The 9,477-nt window shown below is 34.1% G+C and overlaps 1 pseudogene; it reads right to left on the reverse strand.

Moving 5' to 3' along the window:
* Window positions 1-435: 435 nt before the first annotated feature.
* Window positions 436-547, reverse strand: LOC121490308 (annotated as a pseudogene).
* Between the last annotated feature and the right edge of the window lie 8,930 nt (window positions 548-9,477).

Genomic DNA, 9,477 nt, shown 5'->3' on the forward strand with positions numbered 1-9,477 from the left:
AAAAAAGTTAAGAAGTCAATTTATCCTTTTGGTTCAAAAAGCTAAAGAACTAGGGAAAAATTAAAGCCAGTAATGGCACAAAAAATGAAAAAAAAAGAATCATTTGAAAAAGTAAATTAAGTGATACTACTTTAAAATATCTGTAAAATTGACATACCTATAGCAAGATGTATAGAACAACTCTGCCAATAAATTTGACAATCATATGGCCAAATTCCATGATATAAAAAAATGTAACTATTGGTACAGAACAAAAGAGGAAATCTGAATAACATTGTATCAAGCAAAACAGTTAAATTCATAATTTAAAACTTTTCACAACAAACACTCCAGGTAGAAAGGTAGTCACTGGTGAATTCTGCAATATACTTAAAAAAGAAGTAACATCGATTTTAGTTTTTTTTTTTTTTTCAGAAATTAAAAGGGAACATATTCAACTAGTACAATGAAATTAACATAAGCTTGTAATCAAAAATTGATAATGGCATTATAAAACCGATAAGAACACAAACTACACTCGATCTTAGCCAATGGGCTGAGAAGCAATGGGGCATTATGACATAAGAAGATTGCAGACCAACAACCCTCATAAAAATAGATAAAACTATTCTCATGAAATATTAACAAATTGTATCCAGTATAATGTAATAAAATATGATTTATCGTGACTATGTGGAATTTATCCAAGGACTGCAAGGTTGATTTAACATTTAGAAATCAATACATGTAACTTATCTTTATTAACAGAGTTTAAATATGTTTATTTGATCATTTAAATAGATATAGTAAAAACATATGATGGTGTTCAACAATCATTTACGGTGACATTCTCAGCAAAGTCTGAATAGGAAACTTCAATCTAGAGAATGTCAATCATGAAAAACAGATACTATTAAACTTAAAAGTGAAATACTGAATATTTCCTCCTAAAATTAAGGCAAAAAGTAAGGATACCCACTCTTAACTACCAACAATCACTATTGTACTTAAGATCTTAGCCAGCAAAATGATGCAAAGAAAATATTTAAGGGGACACCTGGGTGGCTCAGTTGATTAAGCGTCTGCCATAGGCTCAGGATATGATCCCAGGATCCTAAGATAGAGCCCCGCATTGGGTTTCCTTCTTCTTGCTTGTCCCACTCCTTCTGCTGTTTCCCCCACTTGTACTCTCTGGTGTGCATGCTCTCTGTGGGTCAAACAAATAAAATAAAACCTTAAAAATAAGAAATTCCTTAAGAAATAAAATATTGAATATATTTAAAAACTTTGTTAAAAACAAAGTCATGTGTGGATTGAACTGGAGAGTGTTTTGCTGAGTGAAATAATTCAATCAGAGAAAGAAAATTATCATATGGTTTCACTGATAGGTGGAATATAAGAAATAGTGAAAGGGACCACAAACGAGGGGGGGAAATCGAATGGGGAAAAATTAAAGAGGAAGAAAAACCATGAGAGAGCCCTAACTCTGGAAAACAAACAAAGAGTTGTAGAAGGGGAGGAGTTGGTGTAACTGGATGACAGGAATTAAGGAGGGCACTTGATGAGATGAACACTAGGTGTTATACTATATATTGGCAAACTGAATTTAAATAAAATTTAAAAAAAAACAAAGTCATAGAAGTAGCACATAAATATAGCAAAATCATAAAAAACAAAGCTAATTCACAAAAATCAATGTTATGTGTACATACTAGGAACAATAGAAGTTAGAAAATCAAATTAGGTATAAATAAAGTTAACAATAATTTTGACAAGCATCAAATACTTAGGAGTTAATGTAAGGAAATGTGAAAGCTACTATAGTAAATATTACAAAGCTTTCCAAAGAACCTAAGTAAACACCCCAAATGGAGATATATACCATGTTCATTTTTGCAAAAATCTCATATATTAGGATGTACTCTGCAAACCAAACTGTAGATTTGATTCAGTCCCATTCAAAATCCCAGAAGGATATTTCCCTGGTATAAATTGGCAAATTGTGGTAAAATTCATATGAAATACTAAAAACCTAGAATATTAAAAAATGTACGTATTTGTAAAAATAATAATACCTGATATTGAAACATTATAAAGGAACAACAATTAATATGTGGTATTGGCATAAGGACAAATAGAATCACAAATTTAATTTTTGGATTAACAACTGTACTAAAGCACCGACTGGGAGAAATAAAAGTACTAGAGCATCTGGATGTTTGTATAGAAATAAATGAACGTTGACACCTACTTTTATTTATTTTTTATTATTTTTAAAGATTTAAATTATTTATCAATGAGAGACACACACACAGAGAGAGAGAGGTGCAGAGACACAGGCAGAGGGAGAAGCAGGCTCCATGCAGGGAGCCTGACATGGGACTCAATCTTGGGTCTCCAGGATCATACCCTGGGCCGAAGACAGGCATTAAACCACTGAGCCACCTGGGCTGCCCGACACCTTTTTAAAAAATGAAGAAGATTCATTTAAGATGGTTCATAGAGGAAAATGCAAAGCTAAAACTATGAAGTTTGAGGGAAACAAAGAGTATCTACCTTGCCTTGGGGTAAGGAAGTGTTTTTTAGGACACACACACACACACAAAAAGAAACCACTAAAGAGCAAAAAATGATAATTTAGACTTCATATAAACTAAAATGTCCAGCTTATCAAAAGTTACCATTAAGAACACTGGGTACCTAACTTTCTTACATCAAGCCCCAGCCCTCGGTGCTCCGGCAAGACTGTGCCTCTCTGTCAAGCTTGCCTCATTACCAGCAAGGTGGGCCCCTCTACCAGAATACCAACATGAACCCCTGCCCACACCACACACCAAAGTTTTCTGCAGGGCTTCACTTCTGGTGAAGTTGGTGTCATCTCTCATTTCACAAGCAGACAAAAGCACACCCATTTAAAACCACGTTCAGGCCAGGGACCAAATACTGCCCACAGCAGGCAAGGAGATCTCTACAGATGACTGACCTGAGGTATACAGCTGCCAAAACACAACAGCAAAGCACATGCAGCACACACTGGAGAAACTCCCTGAAGTAACAGGCCATGGATACCAGGATACTGTGTGACCTCTTCTTCATAAAGCCATTACTCTCAGAAGCAGGAGGTATAACTGGCTTTTCTAATACAGAGAAGAAGGATGAGACTTAAAATATTCTAAGATGGAAAAATTTATCCCAATGAAAAAAGAAGATGAGGCTATGACTAGAGATCAGAACAAAAGAGATATAAGTAATATGCCTAATGTAGACTTTATTTTTTTTAAGATTTTGTTTATTTACTCATGAGAGACACAGAGAGAGAGAGAGGCAGAGGCAGAGACACAGGGAAAGGGAGAAGCAGGCTCCATGCAGGGAGCCTGATATGGGACTCGATCCCAGGTCTCCAGGATCACACCCTGGACCAAAGGGGGCGCTAAACCGCTGAGCCACCCAGGCTACCGTGATGGAGACTTTAAAGCAAAAATCATAAGGATATTCGCTGAGTTTAAAAAAAGAAGATATCAGTGAGACCTTTACCACACAGATGAAATAGTTAAAAAAGAATCAATCAGAGATGAAGAATACAATAAATGAGATTCAAAACAGGCTTGCTGCAATGAACAGCAGTCTGGAAGTAGCAGGGGAATGAATAAGTGACCTACAAGACAAAATAATAGAAAAAATGCACTTGAATAAAAGTGAGAAAGATTTATGGAACATGAGAAGAGACTTAGAGAACTCAGTAATTCCATCAAAGGTGATAACATTCATATTACAGGAATTTCAAAGAAGAGAGAGAAAAGGAGGCTAAAAGATTACTTGAAGAAATAACAAGCTGGAACTTTCCCTAATTTGGAGAAGGAAAATACATGCTGATCCAGGCAGCACAGTGAACTCTCATTGAAACTGACAAAAACACCAAGATATTTTGTAATTAAATATGCAGAACACACTTTGGTAAAGAAAAAATCTTAAAAGCAGCAAGACAGAAAAAAATCTTAATTTGCAAAGGGAAACCTGAAAGTCTAGGTGGAGATCTATCCACAGAAACTTTGCAGACCAGAGAAGAGTGGCATGATATATTCAATTTGCTGAATGGGAAAAATCTGAAGCCAAGCATATTCTTGATTCTAGCAAGGCTATCATTCAGAATAGGAGATATGATGACTTCTCTGAACAAACAAAAACCAAGGGAGTTCATGACCACCAAACTAGCCCTGCAAGAAATATTAATTGAACTCTTTGAGGGAAAGGAGAAACCAAAGTGACAAAGACAAAAAGAATCAGAGAAAAACTCCAGAAACAATGACTTAACAAATAATAAATGTCAATAAATACATGTCTGTCAATAATTACTGTCAACATAGATGGACTACATACTCCAATTGAAAGATATAGGGTGTCAGAATGGATAAAAAAGAAAAAAACAAGACCCATCTATATGTTGCCACAAGAGATGTATTTTAGACCTACAGACACCTACAGTTTGAAAGTGAGAGAATGGAAAAACATCCATCAAGCAAATGGAGGCCAAAAGGATGCTGGAGTAGCAATACAATTAATAATAAACATTAAGAAACTCACTGTTAATAAACCAGTACCAATAGGGAACTTTAATACCTCACTAGCATCAATAGGCAGATCATTTAAACAGAAAATAAGCAAGGAAACAATGGTTTTGGATGACACAGTGGACCAGATGGACTTAACAGATATATTCCATCCTAAAACAGCAAAATACACATTCTTTTCAAGTCCATACAGGACTTCTTCAGAATAGATCACATATTAGGTCACAATTAAGGCCTCAACAAATACAACAATGTTGAAGTAATGCATGCACCTTTTCTGACAACAAAGCTATGAAACTAGAAGAAAAACCATAAGAAAAATGTGTGGAAGGACCATTAGTAATGCATGGAGGTTAAAGAACAGGCTACTAAAGAATGAATGGGTCAGCCAGGAAATAAAAGAAGAAATCTAACACAGCACTAGAAATCCTAGTCACAGCAATCACACAACAAAAAGAAATAAAAGGCATCCAATTCAGCAAGGAAGAAATAAAACTTTCACTCTTTGCAGATGACATGATACTCTACATAGAAAACTCTAAAGACTCCACCAAAATATTTCTAGACCTAATACATGAATTCAGTAAAATCTCAGGATACAAAATCAAGGTATAAAAATCTGTTGCATTTTTATACACCAATAATGAAGCAGCAGAAAGATAAATTAAGTTATCAATCTGATTTAAAATTTCACCCAAACAAAAATAAGATACCTAGAAATAAACATAACCAAAGAGGTGAAAGACCTATTCTCTGAAACTTTATAAAACATGAAAGAAATTGAAGATGTCACAAATACATGGAAAGACATTCCATGCTCACAAATTGGAAGAACAAATATTGTTAAAATGTCTACACTACCCAAAGCAATTTGCATATTTAACGTACTTCTTATCAAAATACCAGTAGAACTTTTTCACAGAGCTAGAGCAAACAATCCTAAAATTCATATGGAACCACAAAAGACTCCGAATGGCCAAAGCACCCTTGAAAGGAAAAGCAAAGCTGGAGACATCACAATTCTGGACTTCAAGTTACATTAGAAACCTGTAGTGATCAAAATAGTATAGTACTGGAACTAAAACAGATCTGTGGGACAGAATAGCAAACCCAGAAATGAACTCAACTATATGCTCAATTAATCTTCCACAAAGCAGGAAATAATATCCAATGGGAAAAAGGTAGTCTTTTAAACAGATGATGTTAATAAAATGGGACAGCAACATGCAAAAGAATGAAATGGGGCCACTTTCTTACACCACACACAAAAATAAATTCAAAATGGGTGAAAGATCTAAATGTGAGATGTGAAACCATCAAAATCCTACAGAACACAGGCAGTAACCTCTTTGACATTGGTTGTAGGAAACTCTTTCTATATACATCTTGGGAGATAAGGAAAACAAAAGGAAAAATAAACTATTGGGACTCCATCAAAAGAAGAAGCTTCTGCAAAGCAAAGAAAACAATCAACAAAACTAAAAGGAAACCTGTGGGAGAAGATATTTGCAAATGACATATCTAATAAAAGGTTAGTTTCCAAAATCTATAAGAAATTATAAAACTCAACACCCCTAAAATGAGTAATCTAGTTAAAAAATGATAAGACATGAGAAAAGCATTTTTCCAAAGAAGTCATACAGCTGGTCAAGAGAGATGTGAAGAGATGCTCAACATCACGGATCATGAGGGAAATAGAATAAAACTAATGAAATATCACCTCATACATATCAGAATGTCTAAAATCAGCAACACAAGAAACAACCAGTGTTGGTGAGGATGCAGAGAAAGGGAGACTCTCTTACACTGTTGGAGGGAATGCAAACTGGTACAGTCACCCTGGAAAACAGTATGGAGGTTCCTCAAAAAGTTAAAAATAGAACCACCCTATGATCCAGTAATTACACGTCAAGGTATTTACCCAAAGGATAAAAAAACTACTAATTCAAAGGGATACATCCATCCTGATGTTTATAGCAGCATTGTCCACAATAGCCAAATTATAGAAACAGCCCAAGTATCCATTGATTGATAAATGGATAAAGAAGATCTACATATCTATATATATAGTGGAATATTATTCAGCCATGAAAAGAATGAAATCTTGCCATTCAGAGCAACATGGATGGAGCTAGAGAGTATTATGCAAAGTGAAACAAGTCAGTCAGAGAGAGACAAATACTATATGATTTCACCCATATATGCAAGTTAAGAAACAAAGCAATTGAGCAAAAGGAAAAAGAGAGAGAGAAAGAGGCAAAGTGAGAAACAGACTCTTAACTACAGAGAACAAACTGATGATAATTACCATGGGGGAGATGGTTGGAGAAGTGGGTGAAATAGGTGATGGGGATTTGCTTTGATGAACACTGGGTGTTGTATGGAATTGTCAAATCACTATAATGTAAACCTGAAGCTAATATCACACTGTATGTTAACTAACTGGAATTTAAATAAAAACTTTTTAAAAAGTTCAAAAAGTTACCATTAAGGAAATGAAAAGGTAAATTTGTGAGGATGTATTTTAAGTACGTATATGTATTTGTATCTATGTTCTATAAATATTAAAATTAATAATTCAATAACAGAAACTACTTAGCAAAAGAAAGATAAAGATCCTGGAATAGGAATTTTTCAAAATTAGATGTTGGAATGACAGATATAGAAAAGAGTCTAAATGTCAGATCAAGAATCAGTGAAACATCACCTCAAACATCAAAACACATCAATATAAAGCAGTGATTTAAGTTCAAAGTATTAATGAGTACATTGAATTTAGGGTCCAAGAAGGCAGCACCCTATGAAAGTAAAAATGAAATAAAAATATAAGAAAGGTGCTAATGTTAGATGGTCTGGGTTCAAATAAAGACTGTAGCATTTAACTTCTTTAATGTAATTTATCTTTTATAGAAAATATGAATAACTATCAAAGTTACCTCACAGGTTTCCATTAAAAAAGTTATTTTTAAATTATCATTAATATTCATTCAAGGGTAATGATAACTCAATAAATTTTAACTATATTATTTGGATAAATTGATATGAACATATTGATCATCCTCTAATGTCTTACAGAATCATTAAATGTTTTGGACTCAACATTATATTTGAATATTCTTTTTTTAAAGATTTTATTTATTTATTTATTTATTTATTTATTTATTTATTTATTTTTTGTGAGAGAGAGCAGGAGCAGGAGGAGGGGCACAGAGATAAATAGGCTCTCCTCCGAGGAGGGAGCCTGACATAGGGCTCCATCCGAGGACCCTGAGGTCATGACCTGAGCTGAAGTCAGGTGATTAACAGACTAAGCCACCCAGGCCCCCTACACTTGAATATTTTTAAATTTGATTTTAAACTGCCATTAGATGGCTCATTTCCCCCAAATGATGATGGCCTTTAACTTTATAATTTGTTTATGGAACATGTATTTGAAAGGAAAATATACGGAAAATATTTATCTTTTTATCAGAATTTTTGTTTTGTAAATATAAAGAGATACATGCTTTAAAAATGAATTTATGAAAAAGATTGTATTCTTATTGACACTTAAGTAAAATAATCAGAAAATAATTTTTCATTAAGAGGGACTGTTGTCAGCTATTAAAAGCTGCCCTTTAGATCATATTATACTTGTCAGTATTTAAGAAAATCTACATGATAAATAACATACGTTTAAAATGTTATATTTAATAATACTTGTGTTTGGAACTTCTCACCAAATGGAGACACAGAGACTGGGTTTTCCCTTCTGCCTAAAACAGCTAAAAGGATAAAATATATGAAACAATGCTTTTCAGACAATGGACCAGAAACAATGCAGGAAAACATATAGATGAACATTACCAATGCCCTAGGACACTGCCTGAGGAGACTTTCTAGGGGCACAGCACAGAGGGGACGAGCCATGGAGTCCTGTCTGTTTCCCCAGGCTGAGGAGAGACAGCCGAGTGTCTGCAGGATGGATGCAACTATAGGAGAATATTAGAGTATCGGTAAAATATTAGAATTTTGGTGGAATATTAGCAGAATACCAGAGATGAGGGAACAGTACAAAGGGAGAAAGAGATGGAGGAAAGAGCTGAGAAGAAGGGTTCTTTAGCATTTTCAGCATTGTACATAATGTTTGGGAAACTACCTAACATCAGGGAAATAGCCACCAAAAGACACAGGAAACAATTCTCTTAACTCACACAGGGCCAGAAAAAGTTGAGTACCTACCATTTAGTGTGGAAAAACTACATAAAACAGCATAGCACAGAGAACTCAAAAGAACATTGCCTCGAGTGTGGGAAAAAATTAGCACTACAGACTTTTTGGCCACTGCCTTAAAAAGTTGCATCCCAGAACACACTTTAAACCTCCCCTAATGCCTACATATTCTATCTATATTTGTATCGGTTTCTGTATTACATGTGTATGTGCACGTGTGTACATATATATGTATAGTCTCTATATGTATAATCACATAAGATTAGTGAACTGGAAGATAGCAATTAAAACTACACTGCAGCTAATTTGTGAGTTTAGCAAGTTTTCAGTGTACAAGTTCAATGTACAAAATCTATTGTGTTTCCATATACTAGTCATAAAATAATGAAAAGTGAAATGAAAATAGAATTTACTATAAGTTCAAAAACATGCACTACCAAGAGATAAATTTGGAAATGATGGAAGTTTTGACACTGAAAACTTGAAAATATTACTAAATTGAGATATAATTCTAAAAAAAAAGACTAGATCATTTCATTGTATCAGAATAGTCAATGTTGTTCAAATATCTATTCCTTAACGTCTGTTTTTTAATTTGACAACAGATGCTGTATACAAACAACAACAACAAAAGTCACATTATGCATAGTACTAAAAATGAAATGCCAAAAGCTTTTCTTCAAGAGCTGTTAAAAAGGAGAGACTAGTATCACTGATA

Source organism: Vulpes lagopus, chromosome 4 (assembly GCF_018345385.1).
Source record: "Vulpes lagopus strain Blue_001 chromosome 4, ASM1834538v1, whole genome shotgun sequence".
Taxonomy (NCBI): Eukaryota; Metazoa; Chordata; class Mammalia; order Carnivora; family Canidae; genus Vulpes; species Vulpes lagopus.